This window comes from Phoca vitulina, unplaced genomic scaffold, assembly GCF_004348235.1.
Source record: "Phoca vitulina isolate PV1807 unplaced genomic scaffold, GSC_HSeal_1.0 scaffold1, whole genome shotgun sequence".
Taxonomy (NCBI): domain Eukaryota; kingdom Metazoa; phylum Chordata; class Mammalia; order Carnivora; family Phocidae; genus Phoca; species Phoca vitulina.
Window position 1 is genome coordinate 8,856,187 of NW_022589704.1, and position 26,619 is coordinate 8,882,805.

The window sequence follows — 26,619 nt, forward strand, 5'->3', positions numbered from 1 at the left end:
TCCCCGCTGAGCAAGGAGCCCCGATGCGGGGCTTGATCCCAGGACCCTGGGACCATGACCTGAGCTGAAGGCAGATGCTTAACAGACTGAGCCACCCAGGTGCTCCAAGGGTGAAACATTACCTTTCTTCCCTTCTAGATTCTTTGGCTGGTCTAATAATTAAATTAACATAAGACAGATTAACAGGAGCAAAATAAATTTAATTACATCCATATTCCCCCCCCCCCCACCTCCAAGGACATAAGACTCAAAGGCAGTGGGGCAATCGAAGCTCACACGCCGTCCTGAGCCAAAGAACGGGACAGGGACCTGGGGCTCCAAAAGGAGGAGGACAATTCACAGGAAGATGAGAAGAGCAGATGTTTGGTAATCGGGTGTTGGCCCTGCCATACAGGTAAGTCTCTCTGATTAAAAAAAAAAAAAAAATTAATCTTTGGTAATAGCTCTCTTTCTGGGCCAGGCCCCCTATCTAAATTCTTCTAGGCAGTTAAAGGAGACATAAAAAGCTTTTCCTGAGTCTTTTGGGTCTTGATTGCCTTCAGCTCAAATACTCCACATGCCAAAGTGGCACATTTTGGGGTGATGTATTCTGCTCCCCTTCATCGCCTACCCGGCCGATGGTTCCTGTCCAGGTACTGGGAATGCAGATGTCTGTGACAGCTGGTGTTCATAGGAGGGTCAAGCAGCTCAGTTTTACCTGAACTTTAGGTAAATGAAGGCCTAATGAAGGTCTGTTAAGATGGCCGGGAGAAAGGCCCTAGCTCTAATCCTTACTGCACTCTTGCTGGGCCCAGGATGGGTCAGTGGTGTCAGGAGCAGAGGTGGACAGCCCCCCCCCCACCCCGGGTACACCTGCACAGACTGAGGGAGTTGGGAGGCAGGAAGGCAATCCTCCATCTGCAGAAACGCGCCCTCAGCCTGTGCTTGAGCATCCGACCCCACCCCCACCCCCCAACGAGGGGCGCATGTGGGAGACCTGGGAGTAGGGGCTGAAAGAGCATCCATGCAAAAGCAGGGACACCAGCCAGCTCTGCCTGGCATCCGGGAGCAGGTGACAAGCTCGCCTGAGCATTGCCAACACATCTGCAGCTCCCGCTGGGTGCAACGTTGGCCAAATGCAGCTTCAGCATGCACCTGCTGCCCTGGCCTTGGCCTCAAGGTGACTTCACGAGGACCCGCTGGTGTCGGAGCCTCTGAAACAGCAGGGAGGGGAGCAGCAGCTGACCTGGGCTGCGATGACACAGGGTGACCTCGAAGCCACTCAACTTGGTCCTCCCTTACACCCCGCCCCGGCCAGGTCGAGTTAGAGTTTGAGCATGAGTCTCCCAAGATCCAGCCTTGCAGGAGGATGGCACTGGCGCGGAATGGCCAGGAAGTGGCTGGGGTCTCTAAGAGCTGAATGGGGCCTTTACCTTCCCCAGGATGTGAATGTACCAGCCTCGCTCAAGCTGGCCCCTTAATTGTCAGGCCTCCAGAGGTTCAAGTGGATCAGAGGCGGGTTATCATAGGAGGCATCCCCCTTCTCAGCCAGGGCTCAGCACACACACCCCTTTATAGACAGTCCAGTAGAACGTCAGCTGCGTCCATGGGGTGGGCCTGAGGGTCAGCGCTCACCATAGACTCCCTGCCTGGGTATGTCTCATTCTGCACAACAGCTGCCTCCCCTTCGTCCCCAGCTGATGAGATCTAGAAAGAATGTGTGTTTTGGGGATGTTTACGGTGGATGACTTCATAATCACTCTTTACAGGGGGCCTGGCATAGGACAAGGCAACTATTAAATATTACGCTTCTGATAACATTATTTGTTCAGATCAGCTCCTGGCCAGCACCTCTCTGGCCCAGAGAGATGAATGGAGGATTCAATCAGGATCCCGGGGAGTGCCCCCAAACTCGGGTTTCATCGCCCGATCTGTAGGTTAGATGTGGCTCCGAGGGTCAGGAAGCTTCTGTGATTACTGGCTTTGAGACTGCTCAGCTCCCCATTCTCAGGCTGTGCTGGGCAAAGACAAGGGGTTATTGCCAATGACTTGAGAGGGGCATGACACTTGGCAGGGGGGCAGCGAAACCCTCACCTCAGAGCTCTAGAAGATGCCTCTTATCCCTTATCACTGGCAGCAAAAGCAGTGCTTGCCAATAGAACTTTTTAAGATGATGAAAATATTTTATGTCTGTGCTGTCCGGTGTGGTAGGCACGAGCCATAGATCACCGGTGATTGAGCACTTGAAATGTGGCTAGTGGGACCGAGGCACTGTTCTTAAATTTTTATTTAATTTTAATTAATTTTAAGTTAAATTTAAATGGCCACGGGTAGTTAGTGGCTATCATATAGGGCAGCACAGATCGAGACGTTATGCCATCATTCTCTTACAGGGATGATTTCTGCGGCTTCATTGACAAGTTGGTTTAGATTGGTTTTCAGCTAGACAGTGGCAGGACGAGGGTATGGCTGTGACAGGCCTGGCTGGTTCCCTACTCACTGCCACTCCATGCTCACTGAGCCCTGATTTTGTTACGAAGGGCCAGCGGTTGGCCCTTCACTAATAGATGAAGCCATGTATGACATTCCCGCTCCTCTTTGTCGGTGATTGGTCTTGGGGTGAGTATGTGACTCCATTCTAGCCAATCCAACACAAGGGGAAGTCCCCTGGAGAGATCTCTGGGAAAGATTTTCTTTCCTGAATAGGGAAAGTGAATAGTCCTCTTTAGCCCATCATCTTCCTTCTTGTTTGGGACACTCTTGTGTGAATTTGATATTTGGACCTGTGGCAGCCATCTTGTCATTGTGAGGGAAAAGCCAGGACAATCAGTATCTTTCAAAGAATTGTTGATAATATTTGGGGGAAACGCAGTGAATCCATGTTCTATGAGAGCATCTAAGGCACCTCACTAAGTCTAAGAACAATATCATCAATGCAGTGAGCCAGCATGATGTCCCATAGGGCAGTGAGATGGACAAGGCCCATCCAGCCTAAAGTCTAGAAGCAAAATGGAGGAGACTTGCTGTGTCCACTCTCTCCCTATGCTTCTTCTGCACTAGTCGGATGGGAGAATTATGTAGGACTGTAAGAGGAATCATCCCCCCAACACACACACACACACACACACACACACACACCCTTTCAACTCATTCGCAGAGATACTAATAGTGATGCTCCCTTCTGGGCTTTGATTTTCCCTCAGATTTGCTGTTTGTTGGGGAGGGGGATTCCAAGGTCTTCTCCTTTGCCCTTCCCATCATAATAGCCCTTACTTTTGGGTAATAGAATCAATGTGTGGATTCTGCCTGAGGTTTAGGGTATCTATTCCAACCCTACACCGAGGCACTGGAGAAGTAATGGGTTCAGGATTCCAACAGTCCTACTGTGACCAGGACTCCAGCCACAGCTCCATTTATCACTCAACCTGGTGGTGTTCTTGTCCCCGTAGGATTACTGTTGGTTTGAGCAGTGTCCCAAATACCCTGAAAGTTCTGATTCATTCCTTTCTCCAGGGCACAGTTTCTCTGACATGTGGTCAAATCCCCTGTAGGGAAAGCATGAGTAAGACAGGCAGAATACATTTTTGATGTTATCACACGGATTTTTTTTCCCCCCAAGGGGACCCAGTCTCCATTCAATTCAAGGGGCTGTGAACTGATACATCCCAGATGCCACTCTCCCACTCTGGGGCCTTCTGCTGAAACCAGAGAGACCATTTTGATGGCAGTATCCTCCCAATTAACAGACTGCCTGGGAAGCTGGCCCTGGCATTATTGCTGCTGGCCCCTCAGGATTATGCTGTTAAACTCTTAACTCTGCTGTAGCCTCTGTGAATATTATCTGATTGACCACAGGGCCTTTGCATCACTCCTTCACAATTCAAAGTCCTTGGCAGGAGCACCTGATTGGCTAAGTTTAGGTTACATGATGATGTACTAGTTATAAAGAAGCTGAATGAGAGACTATTTGATTCACCTTTGGCTTCCATAGAGAAATAGAGGCTGCGCAGCCAAAATATGGGTGATTTTTATCTTCACTTATTGCTTATCTATATAGTTAGGTCTTTCTTTCTTTCTTTCCTCTTTCTTTCTTTCTTTCCTCTTTCTTTCTTTCTTTCTTTCTTTCTTTCTTTCTTTCTTTCTTTCTTTTCTTTTCTTTTCTTTCTTTCTTTCCTCTTTCTTCACCACAGGGCCTTTGCATCACTCCTTCACAATTCAAAGTCCTTGGTTGACATGTAACATACTAGTTTCAGGTATACAACATAATGATTCAATATTTGTATATATTTCAAAATAATCCCAATAATTCAAGTTAACATACATAGTTACCATACATAGTTACAATTTTTTTCTACAATTTATTACATGCATAATTTTTAAGAAGGAGTCTGTTATTTTATATATTCTTCAATCAGCCAGTTCCAAAGTTATAATTATTATACATGTTCCGGGGGGAGGGTGGATTAAAAATGGTTCTTAGAGGGGCGCCTGGGTGGCTCAGTCGTTAAGCGTCTGCCTTCGGCTCAGGTCATGATCCCAGGGTCCTGGGTTCAAGCCCCGCATCGGGCTCCCTGCTCCACGGGAAGCCTGCTTCTCCCTCTCCCACTCCCCCTGCTTGTGTTCCCTCTCTTGCTGTGTCTCTCTCTGTCAAATAAATAAATACATAAAATCTTAAAAAAAAATGGTTCTTGGACCTGAAAAGGTCAGGAATACTAGCCTAAGAATTCGAGGTGTCAGTCGTTTGTGTGTGACGGTGAAACCGAAGTGGCCCTGCCTGGTCCTGCCTGGCCCCCCTCTGTGGGGGGACATCTGGAGACTTCTGTCCAGGCTCCTTGACTTTCAAAGGGGACTGTTACCCTGCCCCCAGCTCAGCTGCCTGTTTAAACACTGAGGTCTGCACTTAACCGGCAACATAGAATATTGAGTCCTTGTCGGATCAGAGCCACGACCTCAAACTCACTCTTGTTTGATACTTAGCAAACATTTGGTTGAATTAAACAACATTTAGGAAGCCTTGTCTGAATGGCAGTTACACATTCAGTCACGCATGAGGACTCTAGCCCTTGTTAGCATTTACTTTGGGATTAAATACTACATCTCAGATGATCACATGCTCTCTGCCCTTGGGTGCCTAGGATTGTTTTGTTTGAACCCACAGGGAGTCATGCCATTGACTTAAAAAACGGCGACTGTTGACACCAGCCCCATGGCCTTCACTGTTTTATTTACAATAAGGATGTTTTTAGGGCCTTTCTCACTATATTACATAGACCCTCTGTATGAAAGCGTATGGAAGACATTCCTTTCTGGTCTTAGAATTAAGCACCTGATTTGTTTATATCTAATGAATGTTGTGAGTAATGTGGCTGGCCTTGTTTCTTTCTTTGTATGGGCTGGTAGGAAGCTCAGAGTCAAATTGTGGCCCATATCTAGTAAGTGTAGAGGATTTTCATGGTAAGCATTTTGTGTATTAATCTTATCTCTGGCTTCACATTATTTCTAATAACCTAATTTTCCCATCTTCCTAATGTTTCCTGTGACTTAAAAAAAAAAAAGATTTATTTATTTATTTGAGAGAGAGAGAGCGCGTGTGCACGCATGGGTGCGCGTGCATGCCTACGTGTGCATGAATGGGGGTGGGGGGTGGAGGGAGAGAGAGGAGCATACTCCCCGCTGAGCAGGAAGCCCTTTGCAGGTGAGGCTCAATCCCAGGACCCCCAGATCATGACCTTAGCTGAAGGCAGATGCTTAACCTACTGAGCCACCCAGGCACCCATTTCCTGTGACTTTTTAAAAAAGTATTTTATTGGTCTATTTTGTAAGCAAGCTTAAATGCTTTTTCTTTATTTTTTAGTCGGGGAAAGATAAAAACAAAGATACATATGAAATATTTTAAATGTTTTATTTTCACTTGGACCCTTGTACTGAACTCTGTGCTATTCTCTAATCTGGGGAGCTCAGGGATTTTATTGGGTTTGCAGTTTTCATTTCGGTCTTTGAGAATAATCATTTGTCACCAGTCCTGTGATCACGCTGGTAGAAAGAATTTTCATCCATTTGCATTCTTTTGAAACTCCTTTTCTTCCACTTGATGTTTACTTAGTACCTGACACAATTGTTATGAACTTATCTTTATTCTCTGGATAGTGGAATGGGATTTGGAAACTCATGTCCTCCTTCAGTTTTATAATTCTCTAACAAGAATTCCAAGCATTTTGAGTTTTTACACTTTTTTTTTTCCCTCTCTTTGCTATGGATCTTGGACAAATCAACATCCAAAAGTCACTGGTTTGTGTTAGAGGCAAACTGGAGAAGACCAATCTGTAGCCAAGGAAGGGCGATCTTCCTCAGCATATACATATACAACATATATGTAACATATACAACATATACAACAGAAACCTAAAAACAGTGTTTTTGAGGGGCACTTGGGTGGCTCAGTCCGTTAAGTGTCTGACTCTTGGTTTCAGCTCAGGTCATGATCTCCGGGTCGTGAGACTGAGTCCCATGTTAGGCTCAGGGTGGATCCTCCTTGAGATTCTTTCTCTCCCTCTGCCCCTTCCCCCTCTAAAAAAGTAAAAAAAATAAAAGAAAAAATAGTGCGTATAGAAGAATTTATGGATTCATTCTGGGATAATTCTGAGGTAGCGGTTATAATCCTCTACTCAGCATGTTTCTTGTAGAAAAAAAAGCAGAAAATAAGGACAATAAAAAAGAAAAAAATATTGTCCAGTTTCTTATTATTAGCAAGTAGGGGATTAGCTCTCCAAATTTTAAACAAAGTGCTTGTTATATTCAACAAGCATTTATTGAGAGCCTACTACGTATAAATCATTGTGTTATGCTCTGGAACATAGCATTTTCAAAACTATACGCAGCCCCTACTCTGTGCTTCCTACTGTTCATCTCACAGCCTATAACACATTTATGCAAATGGTATCACACAGTTCACAGTGTCCTGATACCTGTTTTTCTCCCTGGACCAGATATTTTCGATATCTCTCCATGCCAACATCTATAGACTAACATCATCATCTCAAAAGGCCAAATAGTATTATGTATATGATTAACCATACTTTATTTTAATTAGTGCCCTCATGTTGCAAACTTTTTTCTTTTAAAGATTTTATTTATTTATTTATTTGAGAGAGAGAGACAGAGATAGTGACAGAGATAGCGAGAGAGAACACGAGTGGGGAGGAGAAGGAGAAGCAAGCTCCTCGCTGAGCAGGGAGCCCGACATGTGGCTCAAACGCTGGGATCATGACCTGAGCCGAAGGCAGATGCTTAACTGACTGAGCCCACTCAGGCGCCCCATGTTGCAAACTTCTATGCAATTATAAAAAGTACTTCTGTCCACAACCTTACACTGAACCTGTGCACTGATGCTTTCAAGATGCTCTTAAGTCACCCTCAGATGCACCAATGTGGAAAATTGTCCCCACATCACTGGTAATCTTTCTGGCTTTTCTCGCTTAATGACCTGGGCTGTACCTTTTGTACATGAAGCTCGACTTGCTCAGATCTAGCTGACCAGAACTGCTTGGGAGATGACTGAAGAAAGTATCTGGCTTCATCCTTATAAGGACCCCCCCTTTCTACGGTGACAGCATCATCTCATGTTGGCCTTAATGATTGCATTGCCTTGTGATTTCTAGGGTGGTGGAAGGAGCCAACTCCCTTTCTATGCATGCCTTGTTTGAGACCTGGCACCCTCTTCCTGCCCTAGCCTGGTGCTCATTAAGTGTGTACCTGATAGATGAATGCATGAATAAACAGATTCCAGGACCACAGAAATGGTGTGGGTGAAAAACAAGCAGTCCACAGCGAGGAAGTGACATGTGGGGGTGGCAGGCAGGCTTAAATTCAACACCATAGATAAGTTAAAGATGCATGTTTCAGTTTCTAGAAAAGAAAAACCCAGCTAGAAACAACACCAAGAAGCTTGGCTAAAAAGCTAATAGATGAGCTAAATGGCATAGTAAATGATATTCAGTTCACCCAAAGAGTGGCAGAGAGGGATAAAGAGAGGGAAAAAAAATGAACTTTGGGGACAAATAAAAAACTAAACCAAGATGGTAGACTTAAATCCAACCATGATAATAGTTATTTAATATCAACGAACTAAATACTTTTATGTAAAAAGCAGAGATTATCAGATTGCATAAAAAAGCATACAGAACATTCACCAAGATAGACCATATGCTGGGCCATAAAACAAGTCTCGATAAATTTCAAAGGATTGAAAACATGCAGAGTACATTATCTGAGGTATTAAATTAGTCATCAATCACAGAGGTATTTAAATTAATAATCAATAACAATACGATATCCAGAAAGTTCTCAAATATACGGGAATTAAACAACACAATCCTACATAACATCTTAAAACATCACATGTGAAATTAGGAAATAATTTTACTTGAATTAAAGCGAAAATAAAACACCAAAATTTGTGAAATGCAACTAAATGTATATGTGGAAAGATTTTTTGTTATAGCTATAGGCTCGTCATTACTATGTGTCTCCCTTTCCCCTCAACTTTTGAATGAGAGAGTATCTATTATATTTTCCTGTCTGTCTCATTAATAGTTGTCAGGTGTGTGTTGGGGAGATAACTGGTCTTTGTAGTTCACAGGCCTCTGCACCTAAGAAACCAAATGTGAGGAGCTACATACACTCGAGGAACCACACCACCAAAGTGTCATCCCCACCTGGATCTCATTTTCATGGCGAGATCCTGGACCTCAGGCCTGAGTGTGGTGCTGGTATAGAAAATTACTTTGGACGTTTTTGTTTTGTTTTGTTTTGTTTTGAGGGGTGACTCTATTTCGCAAGTGGATACGAATTATTAGGAGTTGGAGGGCAGACTGGGGTCGATTGTGACACTGGTGGCCCCCAGTCAACCAAACCTTCTGGCATCCCCATTCTCATATAGTTCCATATTGACTCAGGCTTGGCTAATGTGACATTAGCAAGAATGATGCAAGTAGAGACTTGTTCAGGGCCTGCACAGTGGGGCTTGTCCTCTTGGAACACTCCTTGGAATTCTGCCGCGATGTGTAAAGAAGCCCATGGTAGGCTACTTAACGGGGAGAGGACCCTGCAGGATGACAGATGAACGTGGGTGTTCCGGCTTCCCCCAAGCTGCCAGCTCGAGGCAGCTGTATGAGTGACCTTGGCTATACCACCAACCACCTCATTGAGCCCCAGCAACCCCGAAAAACATGGGAAATAACAAATCATTGTTTTATGCCACTAAATTTTGGGGCTGTTTGTTGCGTGGCGGTAGATAACTGGGACAAGTAGGGCGCTCTGGAGCTGGGATGGTCTTTCAGAGTTGTCTCAAAATGAGACATGAGTCCAGGCCTTTTTACCCCCACATGGACCTGAAGGTGAGCAGAATATGCCACCCCAAACACGCCCCTTTGGGTTGTGGATTATTTTGAGCCGAAGGCAATCAAGTCCCAGCAGATTTAGCAAGGGCTTTTTTTTTTTTTTACCTCTCCCTTAACAGCCTAAAATAATTGACACAGGGGGCTCAGCCCAGAGAGAGAGCTATTATCAGCGATAACTTCTTTTTATGTGAAAGACATCTGCATGGCAGGACATTTGATTACTAAACATCTACTCTTCTCATCTTCCTGTGAATTTCCTTTCTCCCCTTTGAAGCCCCAGGCTCCCATCCCTTGCCTTCGCTCACGAAGCCTCAATTGCCTGATTGCCTTTGAGTCTCACATTTTTATGGGGCTCCCATACGTATGTAATTAAATTTGTTTTCTCCTGTTAATCTGCCTTATGCCAATTTAATTATTAGACCAGCCAAAGAACCTAGAAGGGAAGAGGGGAACATTTTTCTGCCTCTGCAGACCTGTCATTAGGTTCATCTTGCCTCCTGGGAGGCGGCATGATCTTGGGTGAAGCAATATCTTTTTTTTTAGCCAAGGGCAATTCCCAGAGACAGGCACAGCTGTGAGCACTCAGGGGCCAACACTTCTGGCATCTAAGGGAATGAGTGCCTTGATCTGGTAGCACAGTACTGCATTCATTACAGTCAGATTTCTATCACTTCCACTATTTTCCCATTGGTGGGGGAGAAGAAAGGGGCTACAGATACTTTATTTGATGCCAGGTCAACCTGTGGCAGGATGTGCCTGGCTTAAAGGGAGAGTAATGAATTAGTCTAAAAAGACATGGTAGGTGGGCCCATGACGGTATCTTTCTTGGATTCCTGGCCCGAGGGGAGTGCTTTCCCGCCTTAACTGGCTGCTGTGGAGTGAGAATTGGACATCACATGTCCCAACCCTAGAAGGCCATCCTGACTCATTTCTGTATTCATTACTCAGGCTATGGAAGTCATAATAATGAAGTTTGATTTTGGGGCCACAGACTCACAGAGAGAGGGATAGGGCAAGTCTGAAAAGGTATGCGGGGGAGGGGTCTGGTAATCAGATGAGAATGGCGTTGAGAAGGAATCTTATGCAAAAAGTGGGTTATCTTTAGGGCTGTTCGTTGTAATACTGTTTATAAAAGTGAATATCCTTCAGCAGGTGAACTGTTAAAAAAAGGAAAAACCAACAGAACTAACATGCATCCATCGCCTTCCCAGCATTCCAGGCTTCCTTAATTAAAATAACCTAATTTTCATTGCGATATCCTGCTTTTTTGGGGGAAGCCTACTCAGGGGAAGTTAGCCTCGGTCCACCCCATGGCCGGTACCTGGGTGGCCTAAGCCAATCAGCGCACTCCTTTGGGCCACATCACCAGGGGTCATGTGACCCAAGGAGGTCCAATTAGAGTGAATCATAGGACTCGCTTGGAATGCTGGGAATGGGACGGGCTAGTGGGCGCTCCGTTAGGGTGGGGCCCATTACCCGTTGCTACTGTAGGCGAGGCAACATTTCTTCTCTACCTTCTTAAGGTTTTTTTTTGTCTGAGACTGAGAATTAGACACATAGGGCAGGTTAGCAGGTGAAAGGCATACAAATTTATATAAATTTTATGTGACATGGGAACTCTTAAAAGGAAGTGCAGACCCAGAGAAATGGGACTTACTTTTCCATCAGGTTGAACAAAGAGAGACAACTGTTGGAAAATTATTAAACTTCGTGGGGAGGCTAAAGGAAGATAAGAAGTATCTAGACGGGGGCTGTGTGTATAGAATTCTCCAGGTCTCGACTTCTTGTCCTTGATGATAAGAAAGTTACTTTCCCTCCGGTGGAGAGGGAGGGAATCTTTCACATGTGAGTTTTTAATCTGCTTTCAGAGAGAAAAGGGGAGATCAGAATGCCCTTCCTGGAGCTGCTCTTCTTTAAGTGCTTTTAGCTCAAAGTAATCCTTAGGCCAAAGTGGCATGTTTTGGGGTGGCATAACCTACCACACTTCAGAGCCTCATTTGATCAGTTATGAAACAGTCATGTGTTGGGACATCATGCAGCTGCTGAAAATGAGCTATTGGAAAGATTTCCATGAGAAATGAAAAGAATGGTTCACACATATATGGTATGAAATCCTATGTAATCAGGGAACAAAATGTCCATTTTAACCAAGAGATCTCTTGGTAGGGGGGTAGGAGAGGTAGTGGGGGGAGAGAGGGAATCCTGTGTTCCTCAGTTACCTCCGCTTGAATCCTGTCTGATGCCTGAGGAAGGAGAGGGCACCCCCTCCTCCAGGGACAGCCTCTGTGGGAGGGAGGGGCACCCCACGAGACCTGGCAGGAGATTGAGCCCGAAGCGCTGGAGAAGGGGCCTCATCTACAAATACAAGACTTAAAATACCCAATCTTATTGACACAACAGTCATCCCACCAGGGATCTGCTCCTCTGGGGAGGGGCTGAGACCAGAACCTCTGGGTTCTGGGAGTGAAAGGAGCAGGCAGGCTCAGGGCCCCAGGAGAGGGGAAAGTTTGCTCCTTTAGAGGCTTGTCTAGCTCAGTGGATTTCAGCTTCTGGTGGGCAACAAGTCTGTCTTGTTGTTGGGCCCCAGTCACCCAGGACTAACGTGGACACTGGCGCAAGGCAGTGCTGAATGGAGGAGGCAAGGCCTGCCTTGGGGTGGGGGAGGGGTACAGACGGCAAAAGTAGGGGGCTTCACACCTGTGCACCCCCAATGAGGGGAGGCCCAGAGAAATCGCCTTTTGTTGTCTAGCCTGACTTCACAGGTGGAAGTTCTGCTTTCTGGCTGTTTCAGACATTCCTCCTTTAACCATAAATACTATTTTTAAGGAGCCTCCAGCCCAGGGAAGCCTTGGTCTGCCTAACTGCTCTCAGTGGGAATATGCAACTTTAAAAGAGTTTGAAAAGAATCCACTTGGGAGGAATTTGCATTTTCAGAAAGCTTTCAATAGAGGGCCAAGCGATGGGGCCTGTGAATAAGGTCTTTCTGTGTTTGCTGCTCCATGCGAACAGTACAGGAGGAATAAGAGAAAGGAGGCACATTGCATTCCCCCAGCAGCTGCGGCGGAGCGGGTGGGGGAAGGCGCCTTGGCCAAGAGCCAGTGAGGATTCTGGGATGCGTGTGTTGAGTCATCTCTTCCGTGCAGGTTTCCAGGGAGCTGGTTTGCAGGAGGTAAACTCGTGACCTGATTCCCAATTCCAAGGGCCACTGTTTCTTGCTCTGCAGCTTCCCCTTGCTGCAAGGCTATGGCCTGGTGGGGAGGGGGAGGGTAGCCCAGGGGGTGGGGGAGGGGGTGTTGGGGCAGAGCCTGGCTGCTCGGTTGCTTATGTAGAATTCATGCCCACACTCAGATGGGCTCCTTTTCCATTCCTTCTCCCTTCATTTGGGGGACAAGTGGCTGCTGTGGCCGTCAGAGGACCTCACTGTGTGGTTCGCTAGTGATCCCTTCCGCCCCACCCCTTGTTCATCCTCATTCTGTGACGAAGCTGAGAGAGAAAGGGGTTTGTCTTCACTCTCTTGAAGAAGCTGAGAAAGCAAGCCTAGGGAAGGAAGGTAACTTTAAAGCCCCACCCACCAACAGTTAGCCGAAGGCTTCCTGCCCCAGTATAGGAGCCCATCCTGGGTCCTTGGCTGACTCCGGGAAGCTCCCCCTAGAGGTCACAGTGACAAAGAAGGGGTGTTTGCCAACCCTCCTCCCCGCAGGGGTCCTTCCCCTGTGGCCTGTGGTCAGCCTGTTGGGTGTGTCCTCTTGGAAGGACACAGACCAGCAGCGCACCAGAGGGACCCCCAGACACTGTGAGGTTGCTGGCCCAATTCTTACGGCAGGGCCTTAGAGTGCTTGGGGTCAAAGAGCTGGGAGGGTCCAGATGTGTAACTTTGAAGCCCTTTGAAGTGACTGACGTGCATGAGGCATCATTTCAGGTGAGCTTATCCTAAGACCAGCCTATACACTAGACCAAGAAATTGCTCTTGCTTTTATTTCTGATATTAACCCAACAAGGTCTTAAAACGGACAATAAACTAGTCGAACAAAAGTGCCTCCAGATGCAGCCCCCCTCCCCTAGAAAAATGTTACACTATACCCCACTCTTTCCTCTTCCTCCCCATCCCTTCCCTCTCTCCCTCTCTGTTTCTGTCTCTCCCTGTCTTCCAATTCAAACAAAATATTACTGACTCTTTCTATATACCAGCCATTATTATAGGAGCTGGCAATATATTTGTGAACAACAAAATAAAGAGATTCCTGGCTGGTAGCTCTTACAGGCTGGAGGAAGGAGACAGGCAATAAATAATCACCATAAGCAATAAGTAAATTTTACAGCATTTTAGAGAGTCCTGAGGGCTGTGGGAGTAGAAGTAAGTGGGGGTTTGTAGTTCTAAGCAGGTGGTCAGGGCAGACCTCATTGGGAAAATGACGTTTAAGGAAAGACTTGAAGGCAAATGTAGAGGAGAAAAAATATCTTTCCTTCTAACCTTCTAAGTTCTTGACTGGGGCCTCTGTAACAAAAAACAGATTAATGACAGAAAAGCATGAGACTTATTTAATATAAGTTTTATGTGACATGGGAGCCTTTATCAGGAAATATAGACTTGAAGAAGCAGTTAAACCTGAGCCTTTCAATGCTAGGTTTGAGGAAGAATGAACAGTTGTAGGAAAATGTGATTGGACATCTGTGTCTTGGAGATAAGGATGCTCATTTCCCGTAGGTATAGAGAGACCACCTCTCACCTGAGGATCTATGACCTGCTTCAGGGGAAGGTCCCGGAGTCCTTCCCGCACCTGCTGTTTTTCAAATTCCTTTAGCTCAAGACAGCCATGGGCTATGGGGAAGAGTGTGCCAGGCACAGGGACCAGCCAGCACAAAGGCCTAGTGCGGAGAGTGCCTGGCACTGGCGAGAAATAGCAGGGAGGTCTCCACAGCTGGAGCGCAGTAGGTGGGGCCCAGCAGGAGATGCAATCAAAGAGGAGGGGTCTTGTAAGGCCCCTGGCCACTGGAGGATTTTTAAAACACTTAAAATTTAAAGAATAAATTAAAAAATTAAAATGTCAAAAATAGGGGTGCCTGGGTGGCTCAGTTGGTGAAATGTCTGCCTTCAGCTCAGGTCATGATCTCGGGGTCCTGGGATGGAGACCCGAGTCGGGCTCCCTGCTCAATGGGGAGTCTCCTTCTTCCTCTCCCTCTGCCCCTCCCCGCCCCCCACCCCGCTCATGTTCTGTCTCTCTATTTCTCTGCTCTCTCTCTCTCAAATAAATAAATAAAATCTTACAAAAAATAAAATGTCAAGAATACACTGGCAAAGACTCTTGTCTTGACCTAATTAGAGCCAGGCTTCTCTGGCCCAGACCTTGGCCTGCTCAGTCTGGTTTTAGTGGGAATCCTGCAGGGTCAGTTTACAGAATCCTCTACCTTTGGTATCTGACCACCCTTGATATCTGATCAAATTCCTCACCCATCCCTCTCAACATCTTTCACCCTGGCCTGCCTTTAGCAAGATCTTATCCGGTCGGTTCAGCCAGAATTTCCCCTTTCCCCCATGTGCCCTCTTACCTCTTAGTAACTTCCCGTCCACCGACCCCACCCTGCTCTTTGACTATAAATCTCCACTTGTCCTTGTATTCAGAATGGAGCTCAGTTCTATACTGAGGTCCCTCTTCCCCCCATTGCAATATTTCCAGAATAAAATATGCCTTCCCTGCTTTAACTTCCGCCTGGCTCTGGTCTTCTTTCAACACAAAAGTAGAGAGAAGAGTGTGATGCCCTCAGCGTGCCCCAATCCCACAGGTTCCACAATGAACCACTCGTGGCCACCTTGTGTCACCTGTTCCCCGTTGCCCATCGCCTTGACATCACATCATTTCATCCATAAGTATCTCTGTGTGTATCTCTGATGAGGACTTCTTTTAAGCTGAACATAAAGTCATTTTCACACCTAAAAATTTATAATAATTCCTAATTATAATTAAATATCCTGTCATTAGGTCATTCGAGAGTGTTTTGCAGAGGAGTAACATGCTTTGATTTGCTTCTTTAAATGGTCAGATTGTATGGTGTGCCCAGAATCCTCACATTCTCCTACAGGAGGGTCAGATGGTGGAGGCAGTTTGGAAGTGTGGCAGTTTCTCGTCAGGTTAAACACATGCCGACCTTTGGACCCAGAAATTCATTCCTAGGTACTTCCCAAAGAGAAATGAAAACTTTAGTCCACCCAAAGAATCGTACAAACATATTCATAGCAACTTTATTATAAAATTCCAAATGGGAAACAACCTGAATGTCCATTAATAGGCAAGGAGATAAACACATGGTGGTATGGTCACACATGGAAATACTCGGAAAGAAAAAGGAATAAATTATTGATATATATGAGAGAATAAATCAGGTTCAAAACATTGTTGAGGGGCGCCTGGGTGGCTAGGTCGGTTAAGCGTCTGCCTTCGGCTCAGGTCATGATCTCGGGGTCCCGGGATCGAGCCCCTTGTCCGGGCTCCCTGCTCAGCGGGAGGTCTGCTTTCCCTCTATCCCTCGCCCTCTGCCCTTCCCCGCACTCGTGCTCTCTCTCTCTCTCTCAAATAAATAAAATCTTAAAAAAAAATTGTTGAGCAAAAGAAGCCAGATACAAGAGTGCATGCTGGTTGATTCCACTTACATGAGTTTCCAGAGCAGGCAAAACTACACGTCTGTCTATGGTGACGGAAGTCAAACCAGTGGTTGTCTTGGGTGAAAGGGGCACGGATATTGACTAGAGAGGGGCTGGTAGGCGGGGAGACTTGGTGGTGTGGTTAGATGACAGAAGAGTATCAGGGAAATATGAGGTGATTCAATCCCCACCAGCACTACGTCATGAATTTAGAGTAATCCCAGCAGCATAGTTGTGTTTACCCAAGTTCTGTTGGACGTGCACAGGAGACAGAGAACTGGATTGAACCAGGTACCTGGTTTTGCTAAGTGAGTAAGATGAAGGGAGATGGGCCAATCAATTCCTAATCCCACCAGAATGAAAGGACTTTCCTTTTGCTTGTTCCTACAGAGAAAGCAACATCCCCAAATGTGTATGAAACACAAATCACCAAAAGTGCAAAGTAGACCCCAAATGATCCTCTATCCCAGTTCTTCTAGTCAGCTCTATCCAACTCCAGGGGCTCACCCAGGGACCTGCTGGGCTTTTTGAGCAACTCTGTTATCTGTGGGATTCTTCCACACACAGGGCCTCCTTGAAGATGCCTTATCAGCTCATGAAAAGCACCTCCTACCCCACCTGCAGAATAGAGCACCAGCAGATGAAACTCAATCCCATTGCCATTCCTTGGCAGACTGCAGTCCAAACAGCAGTGTCTCAGGTATAATCAGATTTCCCAGAACATGGTACAAGCAGTTCACCCCTGACCACTGGAGGTGGGCAGCCAAGAGAAAGGCAGAAAAAGTGGAAGGGGGAGGAGGAGAAAAGTGTAAAGGAGAATACAATCCTAGGGGTTCAGCATCTTCATGGAGTTGGCCCACCCAGACCCTTCATCCTGAGACTAATGGAAGACAAGCGGACTTTCCCATTCATCTATTTTATGAACTTCTTAACCGGGATCAGTCACCCCAGACTTGAATAGAACTTGTTAGCTCTCAACCTCCTAGAAGAGTCTGAGCCTGGATCCCTTGCTTCAGCCCTGCAGCTGAGACCAACCCGCCCTCTTCTTTGGATACTTCCCTCCTTGGCAGCCAATGAGTCTACACTCCTAGCAAGGAGGTGCCTCAAGACTTCCGAGCCCTAATCCTTTTGCCAGCTCACGGCTCGGTTCCTGGCTTTGGCCAGGAATGTATCATGAATTGTTCCCAAGGGCACTTTGCCAGTTCAAATTCCTGCTCTGAGTCTCCATGACTGGCTATGTGAGGTGTGATATATGTATAGTATCCGCCTATTATTAAGGTATATGCTGTCCCTGCATACACTGGGGAGGAGGTGCCTGGGGAGAGAAGGTCTTCCAGAGTCTCCCAGTGAAGGCAAAACTCGCAGTAGCTACAGGCCTGATTTACTGCCCTGCCAAACATGGCACTGAGCCTGGGACCTCAGAGGAGACGGAAGAGGCTGCCCTTAGGTGTTCCACCTTAGTTTTATGATTCGATTTGCCAGTTTAGGTCCTTGGATCCTGGTTACTCATTCTACCTATAACCTACCAGGCTTCATGGCCAGTGGGAGAGTGGTGGTTCTCTGGAGGGAGTAGGGTGGGAAGGATGAAGACCAGAGTAGTATCTGAAAAAGCTCAGGACCTTTCAACTGGTCGTAGCACCAGGCACCAATGAGCTGGGTGGGCCAGATGGACAACTGCAGGAGGACGGGGCATCCCAGACTTGGCTCTGCCTTTGCCTCTTGTGCCCTCTTCCTTTGTACCTCTTTGCACCCTTGGAAGGATGGCTCCAGTGGGACAGATCTGACTTTCTCATGAACAGCTAGTCTGTGGTCTAGAGACATTCAGAGCCCAGGTCTGAATCCAGCCTGTGGAAGATGCTAGACCCATAGGCTTAGTCTCAGCCAGGCTGACCCCAAACTCACAGCCACGATAGCCTTAGTTATTACCCTGTGTTCAGAAATATACTTGGTCACACTACTTTTTATCTCTAAGCTTCCCTCTCCAAAGCACCTTTTGGGGCTATTGCTTGACATTGGTAGTAATGAAAATATTTCAATCCAATGATCACATTTATAGACCACTCTGAATACAGTGGTCTAACCTAAATCTCAGCTTATCAAAAAATGGTCCGGGTCAGGGCAGCCTTATTCATTCATTCTACTCTGATGTGCCAGGAGGGATTCAAGTGAAGAAAAACACCTAGTATCTGCCTCCAGGACCTAACCACAGAAGAAAGAGATGCACATGCCAATAGAACTGTAGGATGAAGAGTAACAGGAGATGCTTGGCATGTGACCATTTATCACACATGGTTTCCACTCTTCAAGAGTGATGCCTACGGTCCATGACAAGTACTATGAGGCCCAATGCAAGGGCAGTGTAGGAGAGCATCTACAGATGAGCCCCAACGGCAGTGATGGCCAATGGGAATGCTATTGGCATTTTGGGTGGGATAACTCTTTGTCGTGTGGGACTGTCCTGTGCTTTGCATTCTCAGACTTCATCACTGACAGCCCATAGTATCCCCCAGTCACTGTGACTACCAGTCACATGTCCCAGGGGTGGGAGGGTCAGACTGCCCAGGTCACCACTGCCCTCGGGAATCCAAACACCCGGGGCAGCCAAGATCCTGTGGATCTTGGCTCCTAGCTACTCAATCATTCATTCTGGTGAAATGGGGGGGGGGGGGGGTGGAGGGGAAAGGGTCAGGAGTAGAGGGCAGCACCAGGGCTCTTGTTGCAGGCCCAAACCCACCTTGAGTGCATATCTGTGGTTTTTAGCTGCTTAACATCTGTTCCTATTTCTTTCGGTAACAGGGTTACCAAAATCACTGTTTGGCCTCTTCCCTGCTCCCAGTGCTCAGACTCTCCATGGAGTTGACCCTCAATTCCAAAGGTGGTTCTAGCCTAGCCAGCGTTCCCCTGGGTAGAACATGGGTTCCAGGAGGGACACAGGACCCAGTGAGAGGTTGATCAGAGCCCTTTGCTGCTGGGAAGCAGACCACCTTCTCTGCCAGATTTGACCTTCAGAGACTGGGGCGAGGGTTGTTGTTGCTGCTGTGGCCATTTGGCCCCCTTGTGGGAAGAGCCTGCCTGAGGATGGAGGGGCCTCAAGACCTCTGAGCCCCTGCAAAAGCAGATAGAAACAGGTTTGGGGGCCTGACCTGAGCCCCCTGGAGCAAGCCACATCTGAGCTGGAATTCTCTCTCAACTTTTATAGGAGTTAATACATCCCCATTTTGTTCAGGCCAGTTTGGGTTAGGTTGTCTGACATTTACGAAAAGGGACCAATGACGAGACCAGGGAAAGGAGTTCAGTATCTTCAGTCAGAGCAGTCAGGCTGAGCAGAGGCAGAAGCCATGGGCCCCAGGCCTCTCCACCCTGTCTCTGGCCCCTCTCGTCCTGACCCACAGGACAGGACCGCAACATGACCCTCCCCCATCCCAGAAGTCTGCATTCTTCTTGGGGAGGCTGCTTCCCAGGAGAGGTGTGTTTTTCAGCCTGGGGTACCCTCTCCCCACCTACCAGTGCCTCCTTAGGAAAGGAAATCCTGGGATTGGGAGGTGGTGAGTGGGCTGCGGGTTTCCTGGGAACTGGCCTAGCCCACCTTCTCCATTGTAGGCAGGCCAGCTCCCTGCCTCCGGCTGTCCTGATGGCTCCCAGCCTGACCAGCTCTTAGAAGGGCAGCAGATCCTTTGGGCATGACTATGCACTCACTTGGGTTCAGAGCTGTCCTCCTCCCTATTAACCACCCCCATTAACCATATCCCCTGGCCATGACTGAGGGCTTCAGTGCATTCTGGACTCCCAACCGTAACCATCTCCATTTCTTTGCCCGGGAGCGTCATCTCTGGAGTGGACAGAAGTCCCGGCGGGGGTGGGTGTGGGGGGGTGGAATTAACCACCTCCCTTCAGGCAGCCCTTAACTGAGGACCAACAGGATGGGTATATAAACATCCAGCTTTCCCACCTTTGCCGGGATCACTCTGAGTTATATGGTCTGTTTCCCCCGGGGGCTGCCCCAGCAGATCTAAGCTTCAGTTGTCCCCAGTGGCCACTGCCCTTGAATTGACTGTTGTCTCTTCCCTGTTTCACACCCCTCTCCCCTCCTGGTGTTTCCTGGGATCCCTTTGAACTAAGACCTCTGCCTCAGCTGCTCAAGACCCACCAGGCTCTGGCTGGGTGCAGCAAAGTCACGAGACAGACCACAAGGCTGCAAGTCGCGTCTTGCCCTGCCCCTGTGCCTCTCCCATCACAGGTGAGGATGAATGAAGCCATTTCCCAGAGACAGAGTGATCCTGAGCACGGAGCCTCTGTTCCCCAAGGTGCAGGTCTGGAAAGGGGTCAGCGCATTCCTCCTGTTCCCACTAACCGGGATTACCACTGGACAGAAGTGCAGTTGACTGGTTATGTTAGGTATTGAATCGAGTTGTATAATTCTTGCTTTTAGAGTGGGAAAATCAGAAGCAGTTTGTTCTGTGAGTATGTGCAGAAAAAGTTGCCCCCCCTTGGGTCTGTGGTCCCCAACAAGAACAGGAGGACCCTACCCTCATTTGCCTGGGGCTCTACAAACTCATCCCACACTTCTCTCCCAACCCATTTGCCAAGTCCAGCTTTGTGTCTCTGGGTAAAACACACTCATGAAACAGAATTCTTTTTTTTTTTTTTTTTTTGGTTCTATTTTGGTGACAAGAGAGATCCTTGATGGAAACTGGATCTGTAAGAAAAATAAGGACAGAGCCATTAGCTTCGACAACATTCCATGACCTTGGAATTTTGGTGGCTTTCCAGTTTTACAACCCCGTGGGTGAGGAGGGTTCAGCAGTTAAGATCCTCTTGTGGAAAAATAAATTATTTAGGATTCAAATTTCTTCCATTCTCTTGTCCACTCTCCTTTTCATCCAAACCAGCCACTTGGAGCCTGGTGTTTCCCTTCAGGCTGTAATGCGCTTATGCAAAGTGCCTGGCTCATACTTGGCTCAGTCAGCATTGGCGCCTTCTTTTCTCTCCCCTTCCCCCAGGGCCCCCAGCAGCTGCAGGGAGACTTGCTCCCCCAAAACTGGGCCGTGGCAGTGAATTTTACTATGCTCACTGCCCAAAAGGAGAGGGGAAGCAGCCCTTTGCTTTGAGTCCCTTCTCATTCCCGGTGGGATGCTAAGAGAGGGGCTTACCAAGCTTTAAGAGAGAAGATTCTAGAAACACCTTTTGCCAGAGAGGAGGCTTGGCCACTGCCATTAGATATTCTTTAGTCTCTGGACTGAGAAGGACACCAAACTATTTCCCTTGCACAGGGTCGAATGGCTGAGCCTTTGGAACTCAGGATGACCCAGCGCACCTCCCCCTCGCACACACACACTGACTTTCACATACCTCAGGGGGGCTTTCTGTGGTTCGAGCACTTGTCCAAGCCAACAGGCCTGGACTCGGCTACGGTAGCACCTTCTACAAACACTCCTGCCTCTTGTAGGGGGTGATGCTGGCCGGGGTCCCACCTGGTTTGGAGGTTCTATTCCTTTGCCCAGCAAAGGGAAGCAACCCCAGCCCCAGACCTGGGGTAGAATATAGGGGGAGCTCTGGATTGGTCTAATCCAGTCATGATAATTTAACTCCCTATGCTATTAATTCGTCGAAGAAGAGGCGTGAGACCCAATTCAGGGGCATGTCACCCCAATTAGAGGGCAAGTATGCCGGGGCAGGGGCTTCTGGGAAAACCTTCTTAACTCAAGAAGAGACATAAGGAGGAGGTGGCCTTTTCCCTGCTTCTGACGGTCAGGTATGAGGATGGCATTCTGGGAGCTCTTCCAGCTATCCGCCCATGAGGGGAACTCGCCCCTCCTCTGCTGAGGGGTGTCAGGGCTGAAAGCTGGATAAGTCCCCAGGTCCCTGCTGACCCTGTTAGTTAGCCATCCCGGCCGCTTCCCAAGTGTTCCCTGAGATGATCTCCCTATTACAATTTTGAATTAGGTTTTCTGAAATTTGTAGCACCAAAAAATCTAACCCACATTCCACTTATCAAACCAAGTCTTAAAATGCCTCATGGCATTTGGAAACCTACCAATTCACACTTTCAATTGTACAGCTGAATTAAGAGGTGAGAAGTCAGAGGGGAACACTTTCCTGTTTACCAAGCACCTTAACTATTTAGAGGTAGGTACATTTCATTCAGCGGCCGAGCTAAGGCATTCTTCTCATGAGGCAGTGAAAGCTTTCTGCACCAAAAGGATCGGCATTGAGGGCGATGGTTGAAAATACAGTTTGCGTAGGAAGGGCTAGAGTCCAGAAGCACCTGGGTCAGCCCATCAGGCCAAGAGAGGAAGAGGCCGTGAACCTGGGTGCTGGGGCAGGCCCCTGCCTGCCCCCCACTGTTCACTTTACACATGGGGGTGGGTCCTGGTACCAGGATAGGGAAGCACATGTCTGTCCACACTCCGTGAGGAACAGAACAAACAGAAATGTAGCAGCAGGATCCTTATGATCCCAGGTCTCAGCCCTGCTCACCAGCCCCTTCCGCCAAGATTCTTGTCTCTTTGTTGCCTTTCCCTACGTGTGGACACCACTTGTTGACCTGAACCTACCTGCTCTCCCTATGTCTGAGAACTTACTGGGACCCTGCATGCTTGCCTAGACCCAGAGCAGACCCACAGCAGGTGTCTTCTCCATTGGCACCTTCCTTAACTACCAGCCTTCTAAATGACATCTTCCTGGCCTTGGTTCCTGGCTCTCGGCTCTATTTATGTCTTCTTCCCGAGTCATCTTGGCCACTGCCTGTGGCTGTAAATCTCAGCTCTTACCAATCACTCCCACCGGCTTTTCTGGTGACTTCCATATAGCCATCTGCCTCTGTGACACGTCCATTTGGTAGTCCAACATCTCAATAGTAACAACAGAACAGAACTCTTGATTTCCATCCCCCCTGTGCCTTATACTCCTGGCGATGGCACCTCAAGGAGTCATCCTTGAGGCTCCCCTTTCCCTCATCGCTTCATCCCATCTATCAGCTAGACTCGCTGGTTCTGGCCCCATAATGTCCTTGGTCACTCTCCCCTCCACAGACATCCCCCTGGTCCAAGCACCATCTTTGCCTGCGCAGATGATCCCCACCTGGTCCTCCTCCCCCTTCCCCATCCTCTAGCCCACAGGCACTGGGATTGTTTTGAAATCTTTGAAATCAAAACCAGCAACTTGAGAGACATCTAGAACATGAAGTCCTCAAGGCCCTGCCTGACCTTGGTCTCCCCTGCAATGGCATCCTGACCACCAGAGCTCCAGCCATATTGGCCTCTTCTCTGGTCCCCAAACATGTTAGGTTCCTTCCTGCCTAACGACTGGATCTGCTCTTCTGTCTGTAAGAACGCTCCTCCCCCAGCTTTGCATCGTCTGGCTCCTTCTGCCCTATGCATCTCAGTTCAGAGAGGCCTTCACAGACCAGCCTATCGCCAGCAGCATCCCCTCCTGCTCACCTGCCCTTCTCTGCTCTTTATCAGATCAACCTTATTCCTTGATTTCCTTGATAACACTTGCCACCAAATCAAGGCATCTTGTTTATTCATTAACTTGTCCATTGTCTGTCTGTGTCCACTGGAATGCAAGCTCCCTGGAGGGGGGGATGGATCTTTTATCTGTCTTGGTTTACTCCTATAGCACAGCGTAGGTACCCAAGACATACTTAATGAATGAATGCATTATTTAATTAATGAACACTCTTTTTCCTCATCTGGACTCTGCCCTCTAGCTTGGATGTCAGATAAGCATTTGTGTCTCCATGGGAATTATTATCCCCTGCCCCCTTTGCCTGGGATCCTTGGCCAGCCTAAATCCACAGACTTTACCAGACTTCCGAGTCCCAAGCCTTGCCTTGGCCTGTTGGTGGACTTGGCCATCCGTGTCCCACTGTGTCATCATGTCTCACAGTCCCCAGTGTGGTTCTGGGCACATGGTCAGTACTGACATGGGACAGCTGTGCTGACCCACTTGCTTGTTTACAGGGGTTAGTGCGGTGGGGAGCGACCGTGGGGAGTCGGGGTGGGAGACACTGTGATTGACTAGTGTCCAGGAACTGTCACTGCAACTTCTAGGCTTCTAGAAAGTCCTCTCCTGACCCCTGGTGGTGGTACCATAATCAGACCTCAGACTCCTCGTGTCCGCTAGAGCGATGGGGTAGGATACTGGAGCGCAGACTCCGGTAGAAGCAAGTCTGGAAGAAGCCAGGCCTTGTTCAGGTCAGTTAAAGCACATGTCAAGTGCCCCAGTGCCAATGAGCATTCCATCCCAGTGCTGGAACAGTAGTTTGACAAAAGCAGTGGGTCACCGGGGGGAAAGGCCACCTCATCAGAATTGCCAGGCATGGGCTCTGGGGCCTGGGAAGGAGCCTGTCTCAGGCCACTCAGGGTGGGTGGCACAGTCTCCCTCTCCCTCAAGGGAGACCGGAGTGGTCACGGACAGCTCTGGGTGGAGAGAGGAAGTCCGTCCCTGGGAGGAGCAGCCCGTCAGGTGGGAGTTCCGTCCCTGGGCTGGTTGTATCTGGCCCTGAGAAAGTGGCACCCCAGCTCTGCATCCAGGCAAGGGGCCCACCCTAAGAAGACATAAGGAGTCACTCCTCAGAGCAGAAGAAAGAGGTGAGTTGTGTGAAATTCATGCACGGTTTCACTCTCAGTGCCAGGGGAGTGACCTACTCCAGGCCCTGGTCGGGGTTCCATTCTACTCCCCTCCTCCCGTTTTCCCCCTCTGCACCCCCTTCACTCCCCCTCCTTGCTGTCAACCATCTCCCTCCTCCCCTCCCTGGGCCCCTCCATGCAGGGCTCAGCACTGTGTGAACTAATGAGGTCCTTCAGGTAGCACCCGACAGCGCATTAAATAACCGGGATCCCCGCCATTCATCTTTCAACCCTGGTTAAAGTAGAAGACAACATCACAGCGTGGAGCCGCCTGTCTTAATGTCCAACGGGTGGCCTTGGGACACACAGGGCACCGCCTTCAGAGCTGAGCCTTTCTCAGGCATCCTCGTCAGCTAGGATTCCGTGACATTTTGGATTTCTATCTACTGTGAGTCTTTTTATGGCCAGCGATAGGATTTTCCATTTATGGCCAGACTCAAATTTCTGGCCATATAAATGCATTTAAGTTAAAAAGAAAGCTAATTTTCAAAGGAGTAAGGATAGTGCGGGTGTCAAATTCGGCCGAGTTTGGGGAACACTGAGTTAAGAAGCGATGTTGATGATGCTGATGGGGGAGCGGCTGTGTTGAATTCTGTGCTGGGCTCTGTGCAAAGTGTTTGACATGCGCACTTTTCACCCACTCCCCCCAACTACCCAGTGAGACACGTACTGTTATTACCCCATTTAACAAGAAGATGGCGGGAGTTAAAGAATTTGCTTCAGGCCCTAGAGCTACTGGATGTGGGAGGGGATCTGACCTCAAGCTTGCCTGCCGCCAGGGGCAGAACCCAAGGGAACACCATGGGCCCCGTTGTAAGGAGCCTCAAGACAAAACGCTTTAGCTCAGGGACATTCTTCAGACTGCCGGTCACCACCATCTACCCAACCCCTGTGACCCGGCGTGGCGTATCTGAACATCCTCTCATTTAATCCTCAAAACCATCGCCCCCAGAGATAGTTACTATTCTTCCTTCTTTAGCAACGACATGCCTCTCAACAGAAGTTAAGTGATGCATCCCCTAAGACCCAGCTACCAGGTAGCAGAGCCACGACCGGAACCTACAGCCCCGACCCCAAAGCCTGCATCTTTCCGACCACTCCCAGGATGGTAATAGTAACAAGACCGGCCAACTGGCCAGCCCTGTCCTCGGAGCACGTTATCTCATACTCCAACAATCTCAAGACAGAGGTCCCATGATCTTCCCTATTTACAGACGGGGAAACTGAGGCTCTCAGCTGCTGTGGTATTTCATGAAGCTTAAGGTGCTTTCATTCTTCCCCGGAAGTCCCTTGATCAGGCAGCAGAGCCCCTGAGCGGCTGGTGAGTTTACTTTTTGGGTCGGGCTTCTGAGATGCTTTGAGCACGTGCCCTACTGTGGCCATTCCTTGTCCGTTCCTGGGGCTGGTGCAGGTCTGGGCGTGGGTTGAAAAGCTGCATACCAGCTGACCACCCCCCATTATTAGGCATTCACTGCCAGTGGACTTGACAACGGGGACAACTGTAGGTGCTCTTGGTGCCCGCCCAGATCCTCTTTCTGGGCTGGTGCATCCATTCCCCTGCTCCGGGAATTGTGAATGTTGGCTGCTAACAGTTCAAAACTGCCTCCTTCCCCAGGAACCTGTTCTCAGGGGAGGGCAAATGGGATCCGCTTTTCCACAAAGATGCACACTCCCCACCCCCAGCTCTCTTGCCAGTGACTCAGTGATGGAGGAGCACAGAAGGCCAAGCTTCTTGCCCCAAGGTGAGACCAGCTCTGTGGTGTAATTCACACACCAGAGCTCCCCTGGGATCAGGCTGAGGCTGGACTCCAGCTGAGACCTCCTCCTTGCTCTACTCCTTCCTCTGTCCTCTCTTATCTCCCTCACTCCCATTTTCCCTCATAAATCCTGTGCACGCAAATCCCTGTCTCAGGCTCTGCCCCCCGGAGCCTGGCTTGAGACAGGGGAGGACTGGAGATGCTGTGGAAGGCGT